This window comes from Polyodon spathula, chromosome 13 (assembly GCF_017654505.1).
Source record: "Polyodon spathula isolate WHYD16114869_AA chromosome 13, ASM1765450v1, whole genome shotgun sequence".
Classification (NCBI taxonomy): domain Eukaryota; kingdom Metazoa; phylum Chordata; class Actinopteri; order Acipenseriformes; family Polyodontidae; genus Polyodon; species Polyodon spathula.
The window spans coordinates 3384501-3411678 of record NC_054546.1 but is presented as its reverse complement, the minus strand read 5'-3'; positions in this window follow the sequence as shown (position 1 = coordinate 3411678).

The window sequence follows — 27178 nt, the reverse complement described above, 5'->3', positions numbered from 1 at the left end:
AAGCATATCTCTTCAATGTTACAATTGACTTGTTTAACTGTCACAGCCTGCGTTTTTTTTTTTTTTTTCCCCTGGCATGGTAAATCAGTCTGTGTTTATTGTGCACTGCGGTTACACAGCGCTTCCTCCAAAAACAAAACAAATGAGATAAGACACGGTAAAATAAAAGTTAATCATTAAACAGTTTTAGACACTGACGCATTATTTTTTTTAAATCTGTGATCTCTAGTTGCTATTGTGCATTTTCATTTGCATGTGAACTGTAACATTAGGGCCTTATCGAGCATTATATTGTGCAACTTTGGATACTGTTTAAATTCTGGAAACCTGTGCTTTTTTTTTTTTTTTTTTTTAATCTTTTGCTAAATTGCATTTTACTTTTTAAGCAGTTCTGTGCATGGGTAACATTTTGATTTCATTTTGCTGTTGGGTCGTTAACGGGGAATATTTCATACTGCTAGAATACGTATCGGATTTAAAAAGTATGCACTGCATACAATCCAAGTGCCGTCTCTTTTGGCAAGTGACATTTTCAGAATCATATCGTTCGGAATTAAAATACTATTTCTGTTGAAAATATGATACTGTATCAACAAAACTAACTACAATACATCTACATGGAATGCTACTTATTTTAAGAAACAGTCCTTTCAGTTACTGACATTGTATCTTTTTGTGTTCCCTGAAAAAAACATCCAAGTTTTTGTCTTTTACTGCTGTGTTATTGCCCCAACTCGTGAGCTAACAAATTTCAATGAAAGAATCAGCATCTCCCTGTACAGTTCCTCAAACAAAAGTCATATTTTTTCTTTCTGTACAAAATGTGTGTGTGTGTGTGTGTGTGTGTGTGTGTGTGTGTGTGTGTGTGTGTGCAAGGCAGGGGGTTGTTTGGGTGGTAGGGGGCTGGTTACAACGTGCTCACCTACATACACGTCAAATCAGTTGAAATAATCAGATATGCATCACACTCGTTTAACAGTAACTGAAGTCAACATTTTATGGGGTCGGATATGTGAGTCCTGACTGTACTGTGAATGCAAATTGAACTACCCATACATCAATGCAGGTGACATCCTTAATGTGATTGTGATTAATTCAATAAATCTTACCTGCTGTGCACTTCCATTCATTACATGGGGCTCAAATGTGCAGTTTATAGTAAACATGTGTTTTAATATTAAAACATCATTCATTTAACTAAATTAGTTTAAAAAATCTCACATTGCAAGCCGTGTTTTTTTTATAATTGCTCTTGCTTGGTCATCTGGAGTGTGAAATTGCTCCCTCTCCTTCAATGGCTTTTTTCCTGTCATAAACCAACCATCTGCTTCCAGACAGTAACATGCTTTGACCTAAAAAGCACTGAAATGACACAGGAAGTGCAGCAAATGACCTGGAAAAAGGCATACAAACTGAGAACATCCTATAAAAAACAGAAGCACTAGATATAATGTTTTAAATAGAAAATGCATGTTTGCGATATATAACATGTATTTCTTTAAGAACAGCACATTTGATACCTATGCAGATAACCGAAGGACTACCACCAGTGACTGAATTGCATTTCAACAGTATTACACCATAAAGGCAGAAATGATATACACTGTTGTGGAGAACAAGTACAAGAAGTTAAAGTTAGCCTAATAGGATTGCAAAATAAGGTTACTGGCAGCAATAACAATAAATGTTCGTCCACTCAAGTGTTTTACATGCTCTTAATTTGTCTCCTGGCAGTGAAACTGATGCTACTTCACATTTGTTTCAGATCCATTTTTGCTATAAATGTTGCTCGCTAGAGTTACAGTGTTTGCTTTTGTCTATTAAACGTGTCTACATTTGGGCTCAAGTTATAGTTATCTCTAACAATTTTCAGGCTTGTAATAATAATATGCTGTCCTGAGGATAGGCTTTTACAAGCTCATAAAAATAGTACCACCTGGCAGCGTAGATCAAAATGTGGGAACTACTGTGCAATATATAGTTTATTTCTTCACTGTAAAATACATTCTAATAGCCTGGCTTTCAAAAGGGTCAAAATGGCTTTCAAAACAATATTTTGCAATCTGGTTGAATGCTAATTTAATGAACACTCTTGCACTTATCTTGGACCACTCTACTTAAGGCCTACGCAATAACAGTAATCACCAGTAGTCCCATTTTACTGCTTACTGGGATCTGTGATAGCAGACAGTGATGTTATACAGCAGCTGAATATGACTTTTGTGTGATTTCTTGTGTACTTGTGCCCTTTATGTTGATGCAGACTCTTTTTTTTTTTTTTATATTGTTATCATTGATGTATAGACGACTCTGCTCTTTCCAGTCATCTTAACAGGTTCACAGATCATGAAAAAAACAAAGAAACCACTTCCTGACTCTGTTTTGTTTTGTTTTTTCACCTATGCAGTACATGAAGTTAGGAAAGCGCTGTTTTCTGAATCATTGCAGTGTTTCGAAGACCAGCGTCACTAGGGGAACAGTAGAAGTTCGGATGGGATTAGTTGGCCTCGTCATTGGCCAGCGACTACTCCTGGTCAGGCACCCAAAAAGTCCAGGGTTCGGTAGCATAGTGACATCACTTAGGTGTTTATGTACAGCCATAAAGAGTATTGGCTTGACAGCGAGAATGTATTGTAAGTATGTTTGAGTGAGCATTTGAAATGAGTGTAAAGAAAATTGATAGAATATATATATATATATATATATATATATATATATATATATATATATATATATATATATATATATATATATATAGAGTATAAGTTTAAAACCCTGGAGGGCTTTGGAGAGTGTGATGACTGCTCAAGGAAGTGTACCCTGGTTGGTGCTAAAATCAGTTTGCGGTAATTTGATTTGATCAGGCTCTAAAAGAACAACAGAACAGAATTGTCACTGTACTGGAACCCTACAAAGTAACCACCAACCTAAAAACAAACAGCGGTAGATGAGTACATGTCAACTAAGGTTTGCATGAGCCAGCATATATAATGCATTCTATTGCTCTGTGGGACATAAAACAAGTGATTGGTGGGTGTGCTGTCCCACAAAATAAAGATTTTTGGTAATAACTGACTTTAACTGTATACCAAACCCTCAAGAGGAACAGTGACCCACTCCTGGTCGATGGCTGCCTGACAAGCTCTCACAGGTTTGCAGTTGCCAAAAAAATAGCTGGTGTTCTCAATTTGTCAAGTACAGTATACTTGACCAGTAACAGTAGCCCTAAATATACACAGGGTTGTTTAGTGGCTTCTGCTAATTAGCCGTCTGTCTGGTTCAGATGGAACCATCTTTAATCTCAAGACAATCTCATGTAAATTGCTTCTGCAGATAGGTGTAGTCTTTCCATGTTCATCCTTGTTCAACCTCTTTGTTGCCACAGCAGTCAATGCATATGGATGTGTCTAGTAAGTTCAACCTTCAGCACTGAATGGGCCCGACACTGTTGCCTGTCTGGAAATTTATTGAACACCAAGGAATGCTGTGTACAGACAGTCTCAAATTATCTGAAAGTGAACTTATAAATAGACTCTAATAAAATGTTTTTGCCATCTAGTTGATCATGCTAAGTATTTTTTTTTAATTTGAACCCCAAAAATAACTTTAAAACACTTGTAAAATTTAAGAGAGGATCGATGAATTACTTTTTCTGCACTTTGACCAAGCCTATTATGCCCACTGAGACGAATCCAGACTCAAACGTATTGCATGGTACAATATCTCCAGAAATAGAATGTGACTATTTGTTAGCTAATTGCAGTGCAAACTCTTTTAACTTTGTAAAAGTACTGCAAATATATACATATATATTTCTGGAGCGCAGTTCTTCTGTTGCCTAACTTAGAATTAGGTTTTGATGTACTTAATTCCCTCAACAATTGTTTTTATAGGCTGGCAGGCAATATTTTATTGCAAGATAAGGTCAACTGTAGTACCATTAATATTCCTTTACAGTGTGATGAGTGTTTTTAACTAAAAGCAACCACTCAATTTATAGCTAAAACAAAATGATCAAAAGCTGCACTACCATCACTGTTGTACACTCTCTGAATGTCACCGGCATAGCCTACTTCATAGTCATATTGTTGAATACTGACATATATTCATGACAGGGATGATTTTTATTCAACGTTAAATCTTCATAAAAGACTCAACTTCAAAATGTTATCAAACATTATTATTCAAGAATGCCGTTACCTGACAACACAAATCATTTAAGATGCCAAACAAGTGTTTTATTTAAAGTACAAAATAATTCCACAAATCGAACCTCTTGTGCACTTCAATTTGTATATAGGTCTCAAATGTGCAGTTTGTAAAGAAACAAGTTACACTAAACTTGATATACAATACTACAATTGGTTAAATCAATCTGTTTGCAAGCTATGCTTTCAGTTAATGTTGCATTCAAATATTCAAAATGCTTTGTTTCCAACACCCAAGTCAAACCAAGGGTATTTGTACTGTACACTACTGAAAGGAGGAACTCAATACTGAGGCAGTAAAGTGTGAAATATTACCATCTTAGAAGTGTTAATCTCCTAATGACAATTAAATCACATAACTGAGCTGCCTAAAAAAACTAAGAGCAAAGCAGTCCTAAATGAGAATGACTTATAATCCAATCATGTTAGGTAGAGCTTCAGCAGCAGAGTAAAGGTGAAACAATGTTCATGACGGTAATGGATGCAAGTTCACCCTCTCTCATAACATTTAAAGTGAGGTTTAAGGTTCTGAGGCGAGACAAGGCAGAAAAGCAAGCTCCTCGTAAAGCTGACAGTGTAAATCATGTACAGAAAGCTGTTTGTCAAGTCAGCACTCCAGATTCCTGTGTCGGCGATAATACCCAACAATAAACAGCCTTTTGGATACAAATAATCATAAAAAAAAGTAAGAATGACAACTTCACTTCCCTATCTAAAATACATTTTTACCAGTCTACTGAAATGTTGCAATAAGTGCTGTGTGTACCATCCTTTTCCATCACATAAGTAAGTGAAGGCTCCTGCCTAGAATGCAAGACTTTCCACCACCAAAGGAGTGTGACCATTTGAATTATTAAAATATTTGAATAATTTACTTGAACATTTCACCTAAGGCAATGTAAAATGTAAAGTGAAACTGGTGTAGGTTTCCCTCTTTGTAGGCTCTGGTTGCACTGTTCTTAAAATGCAGCCAGCATACAAGTTGTTTGTCTTGATGGAAAAGGCCATGCCAACCTTGACTTGAGGATGTGGCAGTTAATCACTGTGTAACCTTGAATGGATTATAAACTGTGAAATAAATGCAAATTATGTAACAAATTGCAAAGCCAAAATTGAGATTAGAGAAACTGAGATGTTAAAAAAAAAGAATAAACCTTTTTATGTTTATTGTTTTACCAAGCAATAAACCATGAGTTAAAAGAAAAATGTACACAGTACTAATTTAGACTGACTGGAACAAACTGGAAGTTTAAAGGACATTTGGGTGAATTGAAGGTATTCACCTACAACTTGTCTTTTATAATTAATGATTTTGAAGACAACCCATTAAAATACCCATTCTTCCTTGGACTATTTAATGTAATAATAACCATTAGTACTAGGAACATTAGTTCACAGATTACCTTTCTAATCATGGAAATACATACAGATGAAGTTATTTAAATGTGACTGTCTCCCAGATAAAGTAAAACTGTCACTGTTACCAAGGTAATAAAGCTTAAACTTGCACTTCAAATAGAATACCTGTATCTTTCTTATGGGGTGATTAGTTCAGTTTTCTTTGGCCAGATTATGTGCCCTGTGATGTGCTTACAGAACTATGAGCCCATCTCCAAGAGTCCAGTAAGTAGCCATTTGGTAAAGGGCACTCAGCAGTTTAGGAGCAGAAATAACAGAGAAAACCAGTTTAGATTTGAAACACCACATGTATAACAACTATCAATGCGGGGTAATCGTTGATGTTGGATGTTTTTTTTTGATCCCATGATAGCAACAAAAAAAAAAGCTGAATTCATTTCGTTCACGTTTTATTGACCAATGACCCTTTATATAAAAACTCATTGAGGGTTAAGCTTTCTGGATAGTGGCAACCATTTTGATGTGCATATATACATTGTAATGAAAAAAAAAAACAGTAACATTTTAAAATCCCCCAGAGATTGATGATGATGATGTACATAACATTACAGCAAATAGTAACTGGAGACAATTTAGCAGTCAGATTTTATACAATGCCAATCCCAGTGATACTGTCATTTTTTAAAAGGTTATTGCTAAGATATGTGGGATCTACAAAACATCTGCCCTGTTAACAAAATGGTGTCCTAAAAGCAGATTTGTAATAGTCTGACGTCTATGAACCTGTGATTATACTCCATTCAGCTATTCAAAGGTAAATACCTACCATGTCACTTATCTGATGCCTGACATAAACTGTTGGGTTTGTACTGTACTCTATTGTATTGTCTCTATGCCATTGCACCAAAGAGTGATGTGAAACAATTCTGTCAGGATCTGATCAGGCTCTAAAAGAACAACGGAAGAGAATTGTCACTGTACTGGAACCCTACAAAGTAACCACCAACCTAAAAACAAACAGCAGTAGATGAGTACATGTCAACTAAGATTTGCATGAGCTGGCATATATAGTGCATTCTATTCCACTGTGGGACATAAAACAAGTGATTGGTGGGTGTGCTGTCCCACATAATAAAGATTTTTGGTAATAACTGACTTCAACTGGGTGGTAACTGGAGCTGGCAGCTATTCATTTGTATCTTTTCCAAATTGATTGGCAGAGGACAATACATAGAGATGATATGATTTTCGAGGCAAGCTACTGCATTGTATGTGACGTAGAGACCCAGCTGGCATTGAAGTAGTAGTCCTTAGAAAAAAAAGCACATTGAACAGAAACCTATGTATGGGATCATGTACATTATGAAGCATTGTGACAGAGAGCGAATGAATCCTAGCCAACAGTCTCCCTCCCGACCTGTGAGGGCACTCTATAACAGGAACAGTGTGCCCCAGACTGGGTGGTTTGGCAGTTCATTCCAGGGTCAGTCAGAAATCGGCCATCCAGAAAGGGAGCGGAGTCACAATACCAGAAGTCATCACCTTAATGCAGTAGTCGATGTGTCAGTCATGGATTGGATACGTGACAGCACTTGCTACCGAAGGGGGTGTGACTGATGGTATATCAGGGGATGTGGAGAAGCAATCTGTTCCTTTGCTATGGTTACAGAAAGATCTGTAAAGGACATACGAGAGAGAAAATAAACCGTGACTTTTTGTGTGTTGCTATTTAACTGTTATATTTGTTATTACAGAAGGATAAACTCCAGGAGCTGTAACTAAACAGCGAGCTATTAAACCCGGACTCCACTTCACCATTGTGCACAAATAAACTTGTAAATCATCACTTTCACTGAGCACTCGCTCTGGACTTGTGACAGTGTTGTTTTTGTTTGTGTCTTGTTTAGTGTCTTATTATTTCTGGACTGAACCCCATGGTTTAAGTGAGCGATACACACTGGTGTGTAGAGCCAGTTGTTATTATTTAAGAGTTGCGAGCACGCAACCCAGCCAAATAGAGCTGTTTTCTGGTGTCTGTTATTCCTGAGCACTGCATCACCACTACACTTGCGCACTGCAAACCACTTTGCCCCAAGCACTCGTGAATTACAGAGCGTAATGTGCTAACGTGCCCGCTGCTTGTTGTCTTTTGCACACTGTTCTAGCCTGATTCATTCACAAAGTCACTGATGCTTGCTATCAGCGCTGTGCTGTCTGTGTATTTGGTATCCACATCGTCTGCCACTCACAAAAAGCACCAGGCAATGTAGCATGACTTCCTCTTGACAGGTACTCCATTGTTTATATGCAAGGCTTATAGAGTTGCACGTCTACATAACTTATATAATCAGATGTGCCCTTTAGATTTCGGAAAGCCAAATACACTGACTTTGCCTGACACCAAGTGCACAGCGTTTACCTCAACAACTCGTATACTGCTATGGCATGTACCTGCTGTTGGTTACAGTGATCAGAATGTATTATTAACTGTGTTTACATGTGTTAGTATGTGTCTCTAAACTGTTTATGGACACATACATTGATGTACGTCAGTAATTTCAATATTATTCCTATGAGTAGATTTAATACATGAAACTGTCTAAATGGTTCAACACTGGAATGGAAACCTCAAGGTTTTTTGGTCCTCACCCCAGACTATTTCTGAATCTAACTGAGCATGCTGGATCAGGTTTAAGAGGGTGGTAAAAAGAAAGCAGCACTGAGCAGTTGAAACTGAACTGTTGAGAAAAGTAGTGCACAAAACCCGCCAGACTTGTGGAAAAAAGCATGGGTGTCAGTAATTATGATTAAGAGCCTTCTGTTAATCAAGAATAAAAGCTGCTGTGTGTAAATGTGCTATTTTTTAATCTCAGTGGATGACCCGTTTTTGAGTTACACATTAGGGCTAACCATTATCCCTGGCCTACAATGGACACGCTCAGGGTTAGGAATAATTTGTACACTTGCTGAATACATTTAAAAAAAAAAAAAAACTTTAACATTCTTTTTAGTAATTATTCATAATGTGCTTATATAATCAAATAGCATCACTGAATAAGAATGTGAGATTTTGTTCATTGAAATCATCTTTAAAAATAACATGTAATTGTGTTAATCAAGGATTGAGGGTTATGCAAATGAGTAGTCTGGATGAACTATTTGTCAGACAATTTGTGTCTGATTTATGATAATTTCCCTGTTCATTGTTATGTGGGTTTGCTAATGTGGAAATGAATATGTATAACTGAACTGTCAGAGTTGTTTCTCAGTAATGCTGGTATCAGCTAAGCTATGGTGAAAGCGGGTTTCAGATGCTATGCTGTGCTATTGATCAACTCCTCTGTTTCTGAGAAGTTCCCATATGACATGTGCTGGTTCCTTCTCTGTTGTGAGAGCTAGTTAGAACAGCTCATTAGATCACCTGTCATAATTAATAATGATTCCAATATCAATCCGCTCGTTGACCATTATCTATCATCGATGCAAAATAACAAACACATGAGTGGGTTGATCAAGATTTCTAGACATGACAGTTTATAATTTATGATGGTAAATCAGGATTACATCAGCATTTACTTTAACATGATGGAAGAGAAGGGTTTCAAAAGGGTAAGAGCCGGTGAGGTAATCAGGATTAAAAAATGATTACAGGCAGCAGGAGGCCACTTATAGACAGCTGAGAACAAGGCCTCCTGTTGGAAGCCTGGAAAGATGTAGATGGAGATCCCATGATCTGTTGGGTTAGCACTCACATGGGGGCAGATGTTGCATCTCTCTGTTTTTGACTTTTGCAAAGTTAAGAGTGATTATGGGTGTTCAGGCCACTTTTGTAAGTCCCAGTTTGCTAGTTATAAGGTGAGGCTCAATCACTTTGTCTTTTTTGTGTCACAATGTATTACAAAGATCGACAGTGATTAATGATAAATCTCAGCCTTGTCACCATTTAACCTACATTTTCATTCTATGTAATTACTGATGGCTGGTAAAAAAAAAAAAAAAAAAAATGTATATGGTATATATTTATAAAAGGTATATAAATGTGTTTATAAGCATCAGTATGACAAATCAGTCTCACTATAAATAGAAATAAAAAATAAAAAAAATGAACCAATAATACAGCACTTCACCAGTCAAGGACATTACATAAATGATGTAAAGTTTTTATTAGAACAGCTAAAATTAGACAATGTGACATATGGAAGAATAAAAGAAAGTAAATGGATAAATAGACTGAACACAATTATACCAACTGGACTCAACAGAAAAGAATGAATGAATTAATTCCAATAAATATATAAAAGTTAAAAATAATTAAATAAACAAAATTAATTCAAAGGTTGTGCATGCTGATGTGCTGGGGAGGCCAAATCAAGGCTGATCCTCAGAGCCAGCATTCCATGATAATATACATAGAAGTTTATATAAGATAATGTTAATTATAATTAATATAGAGTTAAAGATATAAGTAAAAATGATGTCACAACATATAGAACATCATTACATCATGTAAGAATAAATCATGGATTTCAATCTAAACAATAATAAGTAGTTGTCATGCCGTCAAACACCTATAAATACCTCCAATGTTTTGATTCAAACACAGGCTCCCTTGAGAAAGATATGTACAACATATCAAAACGTTGGGCAGCTGGCTCTTTGAGCTAAAATATATTAAATTTATACATCACAACATACCACAAGTGGTTTCAGAGCTCTGCACAGGACATAAATATACATAAAAAAAACAAAAGCACACATACATATACTAAAAACAGCAAGCAGCATTAAGTATCAGTGTCAAAATACCTGACGCTACATTCTCCCGATTGAATTAGCATAGCTTTTGAAGTAAGAATGTTTTTAGTTTCTTAGGGAGAGTTTCAGCGTTAAGGCAAAGTTCTAAAGGCAAAGCATTCCAAATCTGCAGACCCAGGACCGAAAAAGCACAAGCTCCAAAATGTGTGCATTTAAAACGTGACTGACACAGGGACACAGTGTGCGAGGACCTCAGACTCCTAATAGGATTATTAACCTGCAATATCTCAGTCACTCAGTGAGGAAGTTGCTGATAAAGTGTTTTGTGAATTAAGCACAGAAATCTGAATTGTGCACAAAGCTCAATTGAGAGCCACTTTAAATCCAGTCAAATTTGGGAAGTTGGATCCCAAAGGGATCGACCAATCAAGAGTCGAGCTGAGGCATTCTGAATGCCCTGGAGCAGTCTGGTTCGACACCGAGGCAGACCCACATACAGGACATTTCCATAGTCAAGATGAGATGTTATGAGGGCATTCAGAACAGTAGCACAATCTCTGTCAGAGAGAATTGGTTTAATTTTGTTTGATTGTCCACTGAACCTGTGGGTCTTGCAAACCTGCCCTGTTTAACAGTGCTCTGAATGGCTGCATCATGGAGTACGTCTCTTTGTAGGGAATCAGGGCACTTTCCAGTATTTATCCTGTGGTTTTAAATCCAGACCCACCTGATATTTTATTAGAATGCAGAAGGTAAAACAATAAAAAGTGGCCTGAAGAAGACCTCAGGTTTAAGACAGCACCACGGCCAAATGTCTGTTCCTTTACAAATACAGTACTTTATTTAATTGGCTATGATATATCTTGCTGTGTATTAAGTTGTGCATAAATTCCTAATTAATAACCACCACCTGTGCCCTACAAGCTTATGTCACTTTTGTTTTTTGCAGCCCCAAGAGCAGACTGCATATATGTTTTATTAACAAAAATTATGCAAACTCAGTGTCTTAAAATACCATCATATACCATCAATATTTCTTTTTCAGGTCTTATCTGTGTGTATAGAACTGTGTTTACCAATGTTGACAAACAAAATGAAAATATAAAGTATTTATTAAAAAATGATGTCCTTGGTACTGTCTTTTATGGGGGGTCAACTGCTTCCCCAAGCAGGCCAAGCAATTGACCCTCAAACCAAGCAGGCAATTATTATTTTCTATACATCACATAATAATCAATAAAATATGAAGTATTCAAATGTTTGCATTGTAAGGCTTTGTCCAGATCTATTAAACTGCATTTGGATAAACTCAAATATCTTGAGAATGCACATTATTTAATCACTCTGTAAATTTGTGTATCACAGACCTATTTCCATCTATAATCAAACCTCTATTCAGTTTGGCATCCTGCTTTTGTTGCTGGGTCTGACTTTTAAACTGTATTATAAACTTTTAATACATCAACAGTGAGCCCATTTTAAATCAAGCTAAATAAATGAAAAGCACCCTTGTAGCCCCAGCTTCCGAATGAATTGTGTTTATAGTGTTTATAGCAAAATCGCAAGGGACAGAAGACAAATAATTTCCATCACAGTTTCCATAATAGAATCAGCCGATCAATAAAGAAATATCTTTTTTCTGCAAATGCATTTTATAAATTAGCTTTTTTTATTCATTATTTGGAGAGATGAAAAGTCACTTCTCTTCACTGCATTGCTCTGCTTCTTTACGGTTTCTGCTCTTATACCATACATTTTCAATGATGTTGTTTCTCTGAGGGGCTGAAGACAGAATTATGGTCCCTCTAGTTATAGTTTAGGCTGACAGCATTACAGTCCATTTAAACCCCTTGTCAAACTGGTTTTACATCCTAACTCCAAACACACTCAGCAAACCTGAGTCAAGTTGAACAATAGTTTGCTTAATGACTACATTAGAGTATTGAGTTCAGCTGTTTTATATAGTTGTATGTTTATCTTCTGTGTTGGCCCCTCACTATGAAAACCATTGCTAATCATTACTATGTATATGATTGATGATGAAATGCACCCGAGTGTGAAAGGATAAGGGGTGGGAGGAAAAAAAAGAGGGGAAAACTGAAATACATCAGTAATAGCAATAGTGGCATTTATATAACTCCCATAGTATTACAACCATTTTTTTGTTTGTTTTTTAAAAAAAAATATATATTATTTTTACTTTCCTCCTTATCCCTCATGACCACTCACCATACACATAAATGTACTGTCATTAAAATATGTGCAATTCACACCCCATTCAGTTGAGATCAAGACACTCATGAAGCCATCAGCCAACGCATTTGTCTACTTTGATCAACAAATATCCTGCCGGGATAAATTGTATCTGGATTTAACTGCAATAGTGAACCTCCCAGGAACAAACATTTATCTCCAGGTGTAATCCTGGGATAACCATACAGTGGTTAATGTAATCAAAGGTGATTTCCTTTGATAAAAAAAAATAGCCTCTGTGGTACTGTATATAGAACGTCTCCTTGGTAAAACTATTCTGGTCATTAATTGTAAGGAGAAGCTCTAAGTCCTAAGTGGAATGCTTACAACCTGTATCTTAGTGACCCATTTGAAATTTATTTCTGATTCTCAGTTCTCTCAACAGGACACTCTTCTCAGTAAAAAAAAACTATGACAATCAATTGGTGTGCACATGATTTACATCAACTGCAACAAGAACCTGATGCTGCCACAGTTACAGGACATAATAATGTGCTGCCTTTAAATAGACTTTCAAACGCCATGTATGAGTACTTTCACAAACAAATCTGCAATGGAAATTGCATTGACTTCATTTTGAATTTTTCAATAAATTACTAACTAGACAGCTTACTGCTCTATTTACCGGAACTAGGAAATAAAAGAGAGAGCGTAACTTGGATTCCCACAATTTTTTAAAAATACAAGGTGTCAAGCACAAATGGTTAAAATGGAATTAGAAGATATTTCCTCTATTCTGAAAATCTGAAAATATCACAAATGCCTTGTATTAACAGTAATTTAATCGTCAAATGTTATCACATACAGTACAACTTCAATCATCTGTGCTAATTGGAGGGGGAGGAGGCCAGTACATGTGAAAACTCAATGGTGCTAAAGTAAAATAGAGAGAAAGTTTTAGGAAGGTACAAGCTACAGCATTGGTGTTATGGGCGGTATTATTTCTTCATGCTGTGTTGTTTGTCATCGTAACTGTGGGATTAAACCTCATTTTTTCATTTCCTTTTCAAGCATGTCTGTGTTTAAATATTAATGTGATGAATTAGCTAATCGAGATTGGTGTAATCAGAATTAATGGAGCAGTTAGTGTGTGTATTTGAACACTGCAGTCTAAAACAGATTTTTTTTTTTGATAAGGACCAAGAAACAAACATTTGTTTAGCTTCCACCTCTGCTGAACATAACATACTGTATTGTTTTCCATGTAGCAATACAGGAGCTCAGATTTGCAAAAGTGCATATTTACAGTTATGAAAATAGTATATTATTGCATGAATCATAATTCAAATGCATGGCTGTTACACTGTTAAACAAATATATGCTTTTTAATCCTTTTGAAAAGTCTTGCTTATCTTTTCACCTGCTGTTTAAACAACTATCAACTGTCAGTGCTTAGGGTTATTGATACAGGCAATTTCTGGAATTGATATAAAATTATATAAATAAACATGTACACATGCACACAAAACAAAGCTCAGAATAATATACATTTTATTAAGTTTTACAATATCACCAAGGCGGTGGAAACATAATATGGTGGGCTGAGTTTCTGGAATACTCAATATTGAACCAAATTATTTTCATTGAGGAATTTTCCACAGAATTTCTGATAATAGGGTCTTCACGAATAAAGACTTTGTTCCATCGTCAATGTAAGATAGCAGCTGATGCCACGAAACAAGTAAATAAAAGGGTCATTTTGTTCAGATGCCTCAAGTACATCAAGAGTGAACAGATTGGACGTCAAATCAATGCTATAAGTGTAAAAAGAACAAGGTGGACTTTGAAAAAGGATCTCAGTGTTATAGTGGAGTCATCGTTAAAAGTATCTTGCCAATGTGATGAGACAATCAAAAAATCAAATAAAATATTGCAAAAAAACATGGAATACAAGCCTAGAGAGGTTATGCTGAGATTATACAATGCTCTAGTTAGACCCCACCTAGAATACTGAGTGCAGTTTTGGTCACATCACTACAAAAAGGAATTGATTGAATTCAAGGAGGTACAGAGAAGGGCAACTAGGCTGATCCCAAGACTTAACAACATGAGCTAGGACAGGTTAAAATGATTAAATCTCTTCAGCCTAGAAACAAGAAGGGAGAGAGGGGACCTGATTGAAACCTTTAAAATCATAAATGGTATCGATAAAGTTCTCCCAAGACACGACTTCAAATTTAGCACATAGAGAACAACAAGATGGCATCATTGAAAGCTGAGTAAAGGTAAGTTATAAATGCATGGAAAAGTAATATCTAAAAAACTGGGAACATTTAAAAATAAGACTAGATCCTGTGCTTTTCCATTATTTCCCCCGAGCAGGGTAAAATGGTGTGCCAATGATGCTCCAATGGTTCCCTGTTCAAGATGATCTGTATTGTGGAAGTCAGTATTGTAAATATACTAGTGCGCAGTACCGGTAAGCTGCTGCACCATAGTCTCATTTGTATTACACGGATGTGTTCGCCTGGATGTCCTGTCAGCCAGTTGTTCAAACGCAATCAGCTTGCACTTTGCAGACGTTCCTTGCTAGGTACTGGATATACGAAAAAGCATAAAAGTACTGACAGGCCTGTCATTTTGATGTTAGATGTTACAATGACAAGAAATAATAAGTAGCCTGTCAATTGCATGTGGAGTTTTTTTTTTTTTTTTTTCCAGAGTGACATTTAAAGGAACAGTGTAGAAAAGGAGCAACTTTGTGTGAATTGTGTGTGAGAAAGGGTTTTAGTGCATGGGTGCTAGAGAAAGCTAATAACTAGCTTTTATATTTGCACAATGAAAATAGATGGGAACCATATTATCGACAGAAAGTACGATACCTCATATTGAGGTCCACCACCAATAAAGAGGAAGGTGTTCATTCATTAACTTTGTCTGTGGCCGTGTCATGCTGGTGTGGGCTTCAGAAGGCCACCTGCAGTACAAGGCAGAGTGCTTATATTGTGTAGCTAAATGATTAGCCATTCTGAAAGGACTGTAACAGTTAGGCAAGCATAGTGTCTTGTTATTGAACAGCATGAGAATACTATGAGATTGCATGCAGTCTTTATCAATTGATCTGTTACATGCAAGTGTTGATGATGCATGGCACGGAGTGAGGTTAATTCAGATAGTCTCTTCCTAGGTATGGAAGCATACCAGCAAAGTAAACAGAATAGTCATGCCTCTTTTAGCAAAAAGGCATCTGCATGTACTCCAGATAAGAGGAATCTTAAAAATACTATATTTGAACTTTAAGGGCAGATTACACTCAATATGTGGTTTTACCTTAGCTTTCTTTGAATATTGGAATATGTATAACAAGTTATAGAAAAATCACGCTTAATATAGCCTCTGACATTTAGGAGGAATTGTCATCACAGCAAAACATTAAACTTATTTTAAATTTTTGTATTCACGCTGAATTTGAAGTAGATGCCGAAATTATTGTTTTTACACAGAAAATGCAAGACATCAATTAATATAGCTAAACACGACGTTTCTTAATAATTAAATTTAAATTTATTTGGAACTCATAAAAAAAAAACAATGCTTTGAATATGGGTATATTCACAAACATTGGACCTGTCTGTAATAAACAGGGCTACACAATTTCTGGTGTAATACTGTTTCAGAAATATGGCATATAATAATAAAATAATCAGTCAACTGGGGCACCTCATGCATGCAGTAGTTGAGATTTGCCCACAATGAGGGTCCACAGTGACTCAACTCAGCTCTGCCACTTGAAAGTCAAGATGAAGCACCGCAATGGGGCTCTTTGGTAACCTCTACTAAGAGGCGGGTTGTCGATTATCCTACATACCCTACATTCATCTGCCAATACAGTAGGAAGACAAGAACAGTAAAAAAAAAAAAAAAAAAAAACATGCACAGTTTATTAAAATCCCTCAGATGTGTCCCACTGCCAGCCTCAATGTTAAGACTTTAGTTATTTAGATAAGAAATGTATTTCATGCCATGCCGAAGTGAACTCTTTATCTAACTTTGACTTTTTAAGGTCTTTAGTTGCTGCAGTGTGTGCGTGTGTGCACGTGTGTGTGTGCGTGGAAAAGACATACAACATTACTACCAAACAAATATATTTAGATTCCATTTAGAGACAATTAAGTTAAATGTGCATAGTTCCTGTACATCAGGTACACTTGAGTGTAACCATTAACATGTCTCCTTGCAACTTCTGCCCTTTGTGGATGTGTGAGTTTTTATTCCATCCACAAGCAGTAGTGCTGCAGTGGGACAAATTAATGGTTACACTCTGGTGTACCTAATACACTTAGAGGGGAGACAGAGGGGTGCTAAGTCACCAGGATGTGAATAATGAAATGGGAACGATGCTGCTTACCACATTACAATAATGACTCTCGCAGGTGTTATAAAGCAAAAATAATCATTATTCCATTGCAAAAGAATAAGAGATCCTATATTATTGATACATATGTTTTACTTGCAGTACAGTATGTGTTAATTACAAGGAGATGATGGAATAAAGACTTTAAAACACATGTGAATACAATGAACTGGACCAAAGTTTGGAAACACCAGCCACAGAGCATGCCAAATTAATTCAATTTAAATAACTAGATTTCATAGTCTACCAAACACATTAAACCAAATAGGACACAATTCTACTGATGCATGTTGAAAATGTGGAGTCCATTCAGGGAGGTTATTATGTCTGATATGTGAGTGCAATTCATTCTGTATGAAATATACCTAATGGGATGAAGGTTTTAATCCATGACTCAGCTCATTTCAGTCTTATTACACAAAGTAATTAAAAGTCCAAAATGATCTGCACACGGCTATTTGAAGAGTGGCGATAAAAAAAAAAAAAAAAATTACAAAATCAGAATTATGTGAAAAAAACTGCCTTTTATTTATAGCTAAAAATGGATATAGTGCAAAAAGTGTGCAAACATTTCAGTCAAATGACCATCCTCAGTGCTAGCAAATGAAGAACACCTGAAGCCAAATGATAACAAGTCTTAGGTATAACATAATTAATTCATTATCAAATAAGCATTAATGATATAAAGAATACAAAAACAATACAAAAGGGACGGAGGGTGGGCTAGGTTCATAAGTACAGCCATGGATGTCTTCCCAGCGACAGTGAGTGGAAGAGACAGCGAGTAGGCCTATTTAAATGCCTAAAAGGCAAACGTCACCTCCAGCCGTCATTTACGACGGCTGGAGAAAAAAATACAAATTAGCATCCTCTTAATAGAGGATGCTAAATAGTTAGGCATTTAACTAATTCAACGAAAACCGGTCAAAAAGTCTGCAAATTAAATGTTCAAAACAAAAGGGGAGGTGGTACAGAGCACGCCCCCTAGGGTCCACTGGTCGACAAATGATGCCATGTCGCCAGCAGACTCCGCGTGGGCGTGCTCTAAATTAATCCGGGAACGGAGGAGGGCCCTGAACATGGCCCCGCAGTCAAAGAGACCTTCCCCGCTCATCTTCCGCTTCCTGGTCTTGTAAATGGGAGAAAGCGAGTAGGATAAGTACAGGCGTGGAAAAGTACAGAGCAGTTTAGAAGCAGAAAGGAGAAATTGCATCTTGAATTGCTTTAATTAGAAACAGAGGACATTGGGGAAACACAGCAGCAGCTCAAAGTCAAACAGCCGCGTGTGTTTTTCTGATAACAAACAAGCTGAAACTCGGAGCAGCTGATTCAAATTCAGCGCCGTTCTGAGACACGGGCGAGGGGAGGAGCCAACAGCACAGCAGAACAACGCAGTTAAACGAGGCAGTCTTCCCAGCGACAGCGAGTGGGAAAAGTACAGAGCAGTTTAGAAGCAGTTTGAAAGCAGGTTGACGGCTGCAGAAGAAACTAAACTTCAAAAAAAAAAAACCCTCAACATGGTCTTCAAGCCAGTAATCTGTGACACCTGCTTGATATGGGAAATCTGAGAAAACCCAGTGGAGCTAAACCAAGTGTGCGTAAAGTGCAGCGCAATCCAGGATTTGCATAAACTAGTAAGTATGCTAGAAATGGAGCTGGAAGAAGTGAGACAGCAACAGGATCTTGAGGAACTGGCACACCCACAATTCATGGAAGTCTGCATCACCCCTAACAGACTGAAAGCCACCAGGGAGATAGAAGGTCAGAACAGCTGGGTTCAGGTAGGCAGAAGCAGGGAAAAAAAGAAACTTCGTCAAACACAACCACCAGAAATCAAAACAACCAACAGATTTGAGTCACTTCAGAATTTTGATGAACAGAACCAACAACAAGAAAATGAAAGGAACAACATCCAGGATCCCATTGACAGTGGTGACCAGACAGCAAAAAGAAGGGAGGTCATGATTGTTGGGGACTCCATATTGAGAAACACAGCAAGTTCAATTCGCAGTTTGGTCAAGCACATCACTGAGAACGTGGATAGGCTCCTAGAACGAACAGGAGACGACCCGATAGTAGTCGTCCACATCGGTACAAACAACATTGGAAGAGACAGACCAAAATCCCTGCAAAACAAATTCAGAGAGCTAGGAAGGAAATTAAAAGAGAAAACCAAAACTGTGGTATTTTCTGGTATACTACCGGCACCTTGCAAAGGACCATATGGACAGCTGGAAATAATTAATCAAAACGCATGGCTGAAGACGTGGTGCACACGGGAAGGCTTCACCTATCTTGATCACTGGACCACATTCTTCAACGAGGACTATCTGTATAGACGGGATGGACTGCATTTAAATAACAAGGGAACCAGTCTACTCGGAGAAAAGATCCTCGTGCAGGTTCAGAAGCATTTAAACTAGAAAGGAAGGGGGGAGAAATCAACAAAAAAACAGAAGGGAGACCGCATCAAAACAAGAACAACAACTTGGGTAAGACAACCATTAAATGTATTTATCTAAATGCTAGAAGTATCAGAAACAAAATTCTAGAACTTGAAGCTACTGCACTAACAGGTAACTATGATGTGATAGGTGTTACAGAAACGTGGTTGTCTGAGAGTGATGGGGACAAATATAATATTTGTGGGTATACACTGTATAGGAAAGACAGGCAGGACAGAAGAGGTGGAGGGGTAGCGCTATACATAAGAAACAGTCTTGAAGCCCAGGTGTTAAACCTGGACAAAGAAAATAAAACCGAATCAATATGGGTCAGAATAACGGACAAAAATTCAAAGGGCATAATAATAGGAGCATGCTATAGACCGCCAGATTCAGACGGTGAGCACAATAATCTGTTATACAATGACATAGAAATGCGTGTAGCAAAGGAGAAGCCATACTAATGGGGGATTTCAACTTCCCCCAAATAAAATGGGAAAACCCGGTGGGTAGCACGAAGGATGAAATAGAAATGGTGGAAATGACAAATGACTGCTTCCTAACACAATTTGTCAAGGCACCGACTAGAGGGGAGGCATGCCTTGATTTAGTCTTTTCAAACAACGAAGATAGAATAACTAAAACAGAGGTCAGAGAACCACTTGCAAACTCAGACCACAACATGGTCTCATTTGAAGTGTTTTTTAAATCCCCAAAAGTAATGACTAAAGCTAAGGTTTACAATTTTAGAAAAGCAAACTATGAAGGAATGAAACAGAGACTAACAGAAGTAGACTGGAGTAAAATAGAGAAAACACCCACAGAAGAAGGATGGTTGTTCTTCAAAAATGTAGTACTAGAGGCGCAAAACAATTACATCCCTAAAGTAGACAAATCTAAATGTAAAACTACATGGCCAAAATGGTTTAATAGATCAATTAAAAAAAAAATGTTCAGTGAAAAAAGGCACTTTACAGAGCATTAAAAAAGGACCAAAAAGAAAGTACACAGAAAGAGTACACAGAACTCCAAATGCAAGTCAAAAAGGAAGTTAGAAAGGCCAAGAGAGAAATAGAAATGAACTTTGCTAAGGGAGCTAAAACCAATTCCAAAATGTTTTTCCAATATTACAACAGCAAGAGAACATTCAAAGAGGAGATTAAATGTTTAAGAGATACAAATGGCAAAATCGTAGATGAAGAAAAAAATAGCAAATATATTAAATGATTACTTTTCACAAGTTTTTACAAAGGAAGATATGGACAACATGCCCCACATGTCATCCAGTTCCTATCCAGTTTTAAATAACTTTAGCATAACCGAGGCAGAAGTGTTAAAGGGACTAGGAGCTCTTAAAATAAACAAATCCCCTGGGCCGGATGAGATCCTCCCAGTAGTACTCAAAGAAATGAAAGAAGTAATTTACAAACCGCTAACCAAGATCATGCAGCAGTCTCTTGACACAGGGGTGGTACCGACAGACTGGAAAATTGCAAACGTAATACCGATCCACAAAAAGGGAAACAAAACTGAACCAGGTAACTACAGACCAGTAAGCCTGACTTCTATTATATGCAAACTTATGGAAACTATAATAAGATCCAAAATGGAAAATTACCTATATGGTAACAGGGTCCTGGGAGACAGTCAACATGGTTTTAGGAAAGGGAGATCGTGTCTAACTAACTTGCTTGATTTTTTTGAGGATGCAACATCGATAATGGATAATTGCAAAGCATATGACATGGTTTATTTAGATTTCCAGAAAGCTTTTGACAAAGTCCCGCACAAAAGATTAATTCTCAAACTGAACGCAGTTGGGATTCAAGGAAACACATGTACATGGATTAGGGAGTGGTTAACATGTAGAAAACAGAAAGTACTGATTAGAGGAAAAACCTCAGAATGGAGTGTGGTAACCAGCGGTGTACCACAGGGATCAGTATTAGGTCCTCTGCTATTCCTAATCTACATTAATGATTTAGATTCTGGTATAGTAAGCAAACTTGTTAAATTTGCAGACGACACAAAAGTAGGAGGAGTGGCAAACACTGTTGCAGCAGCAAAGGTCATTCAAAATGATCTAGACAAGATTCAGAACTGGGCAGACACATGGCAAATGACATTTAATAGAGAAAAGTGTAAGGTACTGCACGCAGGAAATAAAAATGTACATTATAAATATCATATGGGAGATACTAAAATTGGAGAAGGAATCTATGAAAAAGACCTAGGAGTTTTTGTTGACTCAGAAATGTCTTCATCTAGACAATGTGGGGAAGCTATAAAAAAAGGCTAACAAGATGCTCGGATACATTGTGAAAAGTGTTGAATTTAAATCAAGGCAAGTAATGTTAAAACTGTACAATGCACTAGTAAGACCTCATCTTGAATATTGTGTGCAGTTCTGGTCACCTCGCTATAAAAAAGATATTGCTGCTCTAGAAAGAGTGCAAAGAAGAGCAACCAGAATTATTCCGGGCTTAAAAGGCATGTCATATGCAGACAGGCTAAAAGAATTGAATCTGTTCAGTCTTGAACAAAGAAGACTACGAGTGCGACCTAATTCAAGCATTCAGAATTCTAAAAGGTATTGACAGTGTCAACCCAAAGGACTTTTTCAGCCTGAAAAAAGAAACAAGGACCAGGGGTCACAAATGGAGTTTAGACAAAGGGGCATTTAGAACAGAAAATAGGAGGCACTTTTTTACACAGAGAATTGTGAGGGTCTGGAATCAACTCCCCAGTAATGTTGTTGAAGCTGACATCCTGGGATCCTTCAAGAAGCTGCTTGATGAGATTTTGGGATCAATAAGCTACTAACAACCAAACGAGCAAGAAGGGCCGAATGGCCTCCTCTCGTTTGTAAACTTTCTTATGTTCTTACTTCACCATTTCTATAATCAATTGTATCCTTTTTATATGTATTAATCTTCTTTTGAAGTTCACCTTTGTATTTGTCAATGATTGGGTTTGATGTCATCTTCCAATTTTTTCAAGCTGCCCATTCCGGGAACTCAATGATCTGTACAGTTCCATAAGCATAGTAAATATATTGACCAATGCATTTAACACCTGAAGAATAACATATTAAACATATTTCATGTCAGGCAGTGCATTCAAAATGCTCAAATCACATTATTTTTTATTTCCTTTTGCAATCATTTTAAGTGCTTTTTAATAATACAACTGCTATACTCACAGATGGTCACAGGCAAGAAAACACAATGTTTGAATAATCAAAACAGGAACCACTCACAATGACTGCCAACATTAAAAGATAAGGGGGCAAAACAAAAAATAAACACAACTTATTTTTAAGCTACTTTCTCCTTAAGCATTCATTACACTCGACTAGACTTTTTTGTAATCTTAAATTGGTCACACTTTACATTTTGCATGTAATTACTATGCATTTCCACATAATTACAATCTTTTTGCATGACAGATGTAAGTACGCAATTGCATCAGAAAAAGGTTAGAGTTAGTGTTAAGATTAGGGTTATATCACGCAACAAATTGCACATTAAGTACATTGTAACTATGCATAATAACACTGTAATTACGAGTATGTATATTTACTATGTAACCACTATGTAAATACACAATAATTGAATAGAAGTAATATAAAGTATTACCCTTAATTTTATAAATGAGCTTTTCTAAGCAGGCATTAAATAAATAACGATTGCACCCATTCTTCAAAATCACACTAATGCAAAAAGTGAACTGACAGAGTTACAGAAACAACTTTATTTTCTTAATAAAATGGACGTTAATAAATAAAACGTCTAAATCCTGCCTGTAATCTTGTGCAGTTGCATCCCTGTCCTGTAAATAAAACACACATTGTGTGCAGTGTCGTAACATTCTAGCGAGGTCAAACTTGAGTTTCAAGCTGTGGCTGACAATATTTATATGACTACTTGGTATTGACTATTCAACATCCAAATCTATGTTACATGGCAAACCAACAGAGAAAATGAAGGAGTCTTTTCTACTTTACCAGAATGTTTACACTAGCATCAGCATTGATGATGCAAAAAAACAACCAAGGACACGACCTCGATGTCCTCATGGCTAGTAACGGCCATCATGTGTTCTTTGTGTTTCTAATGTCACGCAAGGTTATTCCACAGAATATTGACCTTTCTTTCTGTATTTCAGATATGAAATATTAATTCATTTGCCAATTGACCTATATTAATATTCATATTTTAAAGAAGAAAATGACATACCTTTTTGGAAGGCACGTTGTCAATAATACTGTACATTGCAATATCCTGACACTGCTTGTAAAATGCAAGGTTTCCTATGGCAAAGAGATCCTGAAACGACAAAATGAAATGGTTATCAGTAATTGACAGGGAACAATGCATTGTAAAGATCCTTCAGCTCCACAATGAGTGTCTCCATATTCAAGGGAATTGAAGCACCTTGCAGTTAAACTTAGATTCATTTTGTGCTTGGGGCAAGGTCACACCTGAAATAAAGTGCTGTATGCAAGTCTGGGCAGCTCAAAAACCACCTAGCTGAAATAATGAATCACCACCACACAATAAAACTAACTAGATTCAGAGAAAGGACTCCAGGAAGGAAGATTTAAATCAAGGCAAAAATTATTAAAATAAATCATTATAGGCAAAGGGATCATTTAAACCATTATCTAATTTGTAGATAATATCAAAACATTAAAACTAAAACGAACTCACTATATTCTATAAATGTGTTACAGTATACATTTATAGACTAAATAATATGAATAAATAACAGGAATGAATATTTTAAATCTAAATATGTTCAGGAAAGAGTAAAACACTTTCACTCCAAGAAAGCTAATTGGAAGGAGGGAAGCTTATGCACATTATGTTATTTTCAGAGAGAAATACACTAAAGTGCATGCTCTGTGAGAAGTGTTGGTTGTCATAAAAAAGGGTTTTTTTAAAATGATGTCAGTGAGGGTAGTAAAAAGATCTGATATAGATTCAAGCTCTGTGGTTGATGTTTTATATTTTTTCAATTACAAAAAGAAATAACATTTTCGCATAAGAATTAACAGATTTTCCACAAAATGTATACAGTGTTTCATAAAAGTTTTTTTTTATTCAGGTGAAGAAAATGCAACATTATTCATTATAAGAAAGACATAGAAGACCAGTTATATAACAGCTTGGGCAGAGAGTCAGAATGAAAACGTGTGCATTGCAGTGTAAAAACAATATCACACCCCACAGATTTCAACATGAGAGAATAAACTTGCAAGAGCCAAAAACAATCGGTATATGTCCGAGCAACAGAAATACTGTAAAGGTGTGGAATGGGAATTATGAGGGCTAGTTAATTGGTCAGAGATGTGATACTTTATATGGGGATTGCATTTGGTTATGCAGTACCATGGTGAATTATACACCATCACAACCTTTACAACCAATCAGATTGATTTGCTGCCATATCATTTGGAATGTTTAACTCATTGTACACTATACTTAATAAATGATTGCCTCAATATACTGTCTACATTAATGGTTGAGTGATAGTATAGAGTCTTGTGGTAACGGAAATCCAGAATAGTGTGTCAATATTTTCTTTATTCTATACCCATCGCGAAATATGACAGTTATTCATATAAGTACTTAATTTTGATTTAGTGTATGCCAGTTTAGTACCCATTAATATGAGATAGTTAATTTGATTACATTTATTGTATATAATATTCTTAATAATATTTTTCAAATAAATGCTTTTTACTTTAACAAATTAACAACCCAGTGCGCTTGGAATATCAAAAAAAAAGATGCTCCAAATTTGAATTCCTCAACTAAACACCTTAATAAAGTCCTAAGTGATGTTATCACAAAACTGGTGAGTAACCCCTCTCTCTTTATTAATACTACATCAAGTCTAGATTGTGTGGTTTACAGAGTGCTGCAGGGGTCATTTCAATCCCTTGTTGCCATGGCACCTATTTAGTCTTCTGATGTCCTCAGTGGTCTAAAATATGCTCTTTCTGTTGTTATAGGAATGCAGCACAATGATATTGGGAATACAGTAATTATGTTATTTGTGACTTAATGACACAACAGCAAGCATGCAACTTGGGTGACCTCCAATTATGCCTTACCGTGATAAGTTCCAGTTTTATAAAAGCATAAAAAATGCATGAGAAATCAACCCATTGCTTGTATAAAGTTGTCAAAATTCAGTACATTTTATCCTGTGTACAGATGCTAGCACATGCATCACAAACAACACAATTCTAAAGTTTAAATAATAACAATTTTTGGTGTGTAATCGTAATTCCTGCGTACAGTCTTTGTTTTTGTGATTTATAATAAGTTGATAGGTTGTGTGTAGGGTGTTGCTCATACTTCACAAGATGACTTGTCATACAATAAGAGACACCCTGCACAGAACATATTTATATCAGGAGGCTGTGTGGTCCAGTGGTTAAAGAAACAGGCTTGTAACCAGGAGGTACCTGGTTTAAATCCCAGCTCAGCCACTGACTCATTGTGTGCACCTGAGCAAGTCACTTAACCTCCTTGTGCTCCGTCTTTCGGTGAGATGTTCTTGTAAGTGACTCTGCAGCTGATGTATAGAAGGCCACGTGAAAGAATGTATGTTGACAGTTTAATGGATCTTTGATAGCTTAGCTTTTTTTTGCCCTCTACATTATATAAAATAAAAAACACATTCCCAAAGGGACCAAGTTACTAATTTGGAATTTCTGCTTTTGAATATACAGTGCATTTGTAGGTTGTGTATTGAAGATACTGCTATGTAATCTATCTTCAGTTTTTTACCTATTTCTTTTATACTTTCTCTTTTTTACATAGAAATAACATGAATGGAAGTAAGTTAGAAGAATAAAAACAGGCTGTTTACGACTAGAGCTTATTTCATACAACTATACAATGTAAAACATACAGTACTGCATATGTTTCAGATTAATGCTGTTTGTTTATTACTGGACCAGCATTGTGTTATTAGACATATTGATTGGCACCTGTACTATGTAAAACCTCTGCAGTTACCATCTTTCTATACTAATCATTAATTTCTTTTTAAAACACTTTCAATAATTGTCTTCTGGGATTAATCCAATTCCTGAGAGGCACATGACAGAGTCATTATTGATTTCATAGTTGCAGTACAATCTGACACACAGTTGTTAAGACTAGTTGGCATTGGTATTCACCTTCTCTAAGCTTTTTATATTGGACAATTGATCATGTGACAAGCCTCTTGGTTCCGCTGCTTTGTATCTGACTGTTTCAATTCTCAAGTTAATCAATGAGAAGGATAAGAAAAAATAATATATTGACACTTCCCTAGAATTCTTACAGATGTTTATCAAATGCTACAAATACAGAAAATATGTGTTATGTACAGTATATGGCAAATGTTTTCAGCATGACCTTCATGAGCATAGCAAGTCTGCCATCTAGTGTGTGCTTTTTCTTCTCTGCATAAGAGACTAACGTATGCAAATGTATTTAAAGGCTTCATTAACGGCTTCAGCAAAATGGAAAGCAGGGGAGTTAAGGAAACTCTACAGCCATAGAAATCCATTAGCAGAACAAGGAAATGGAAAAGACATGAGAAGATCCAACAACTTCGATAACCTCCTGGCTTTCCAACACAGGTCAAAGCATTTCCCCAGGTCACAGGTACAAGTATATAACATTTTAAGCAATGGCATTCACAGCCCACTATTTGAAAGGCAGTTTAACAGACATTGTCACCTTTTATTGAAGACGAACTGTTTAGCAAGTTATTTTTTCTTTCGCTTTGACAGCCCACAG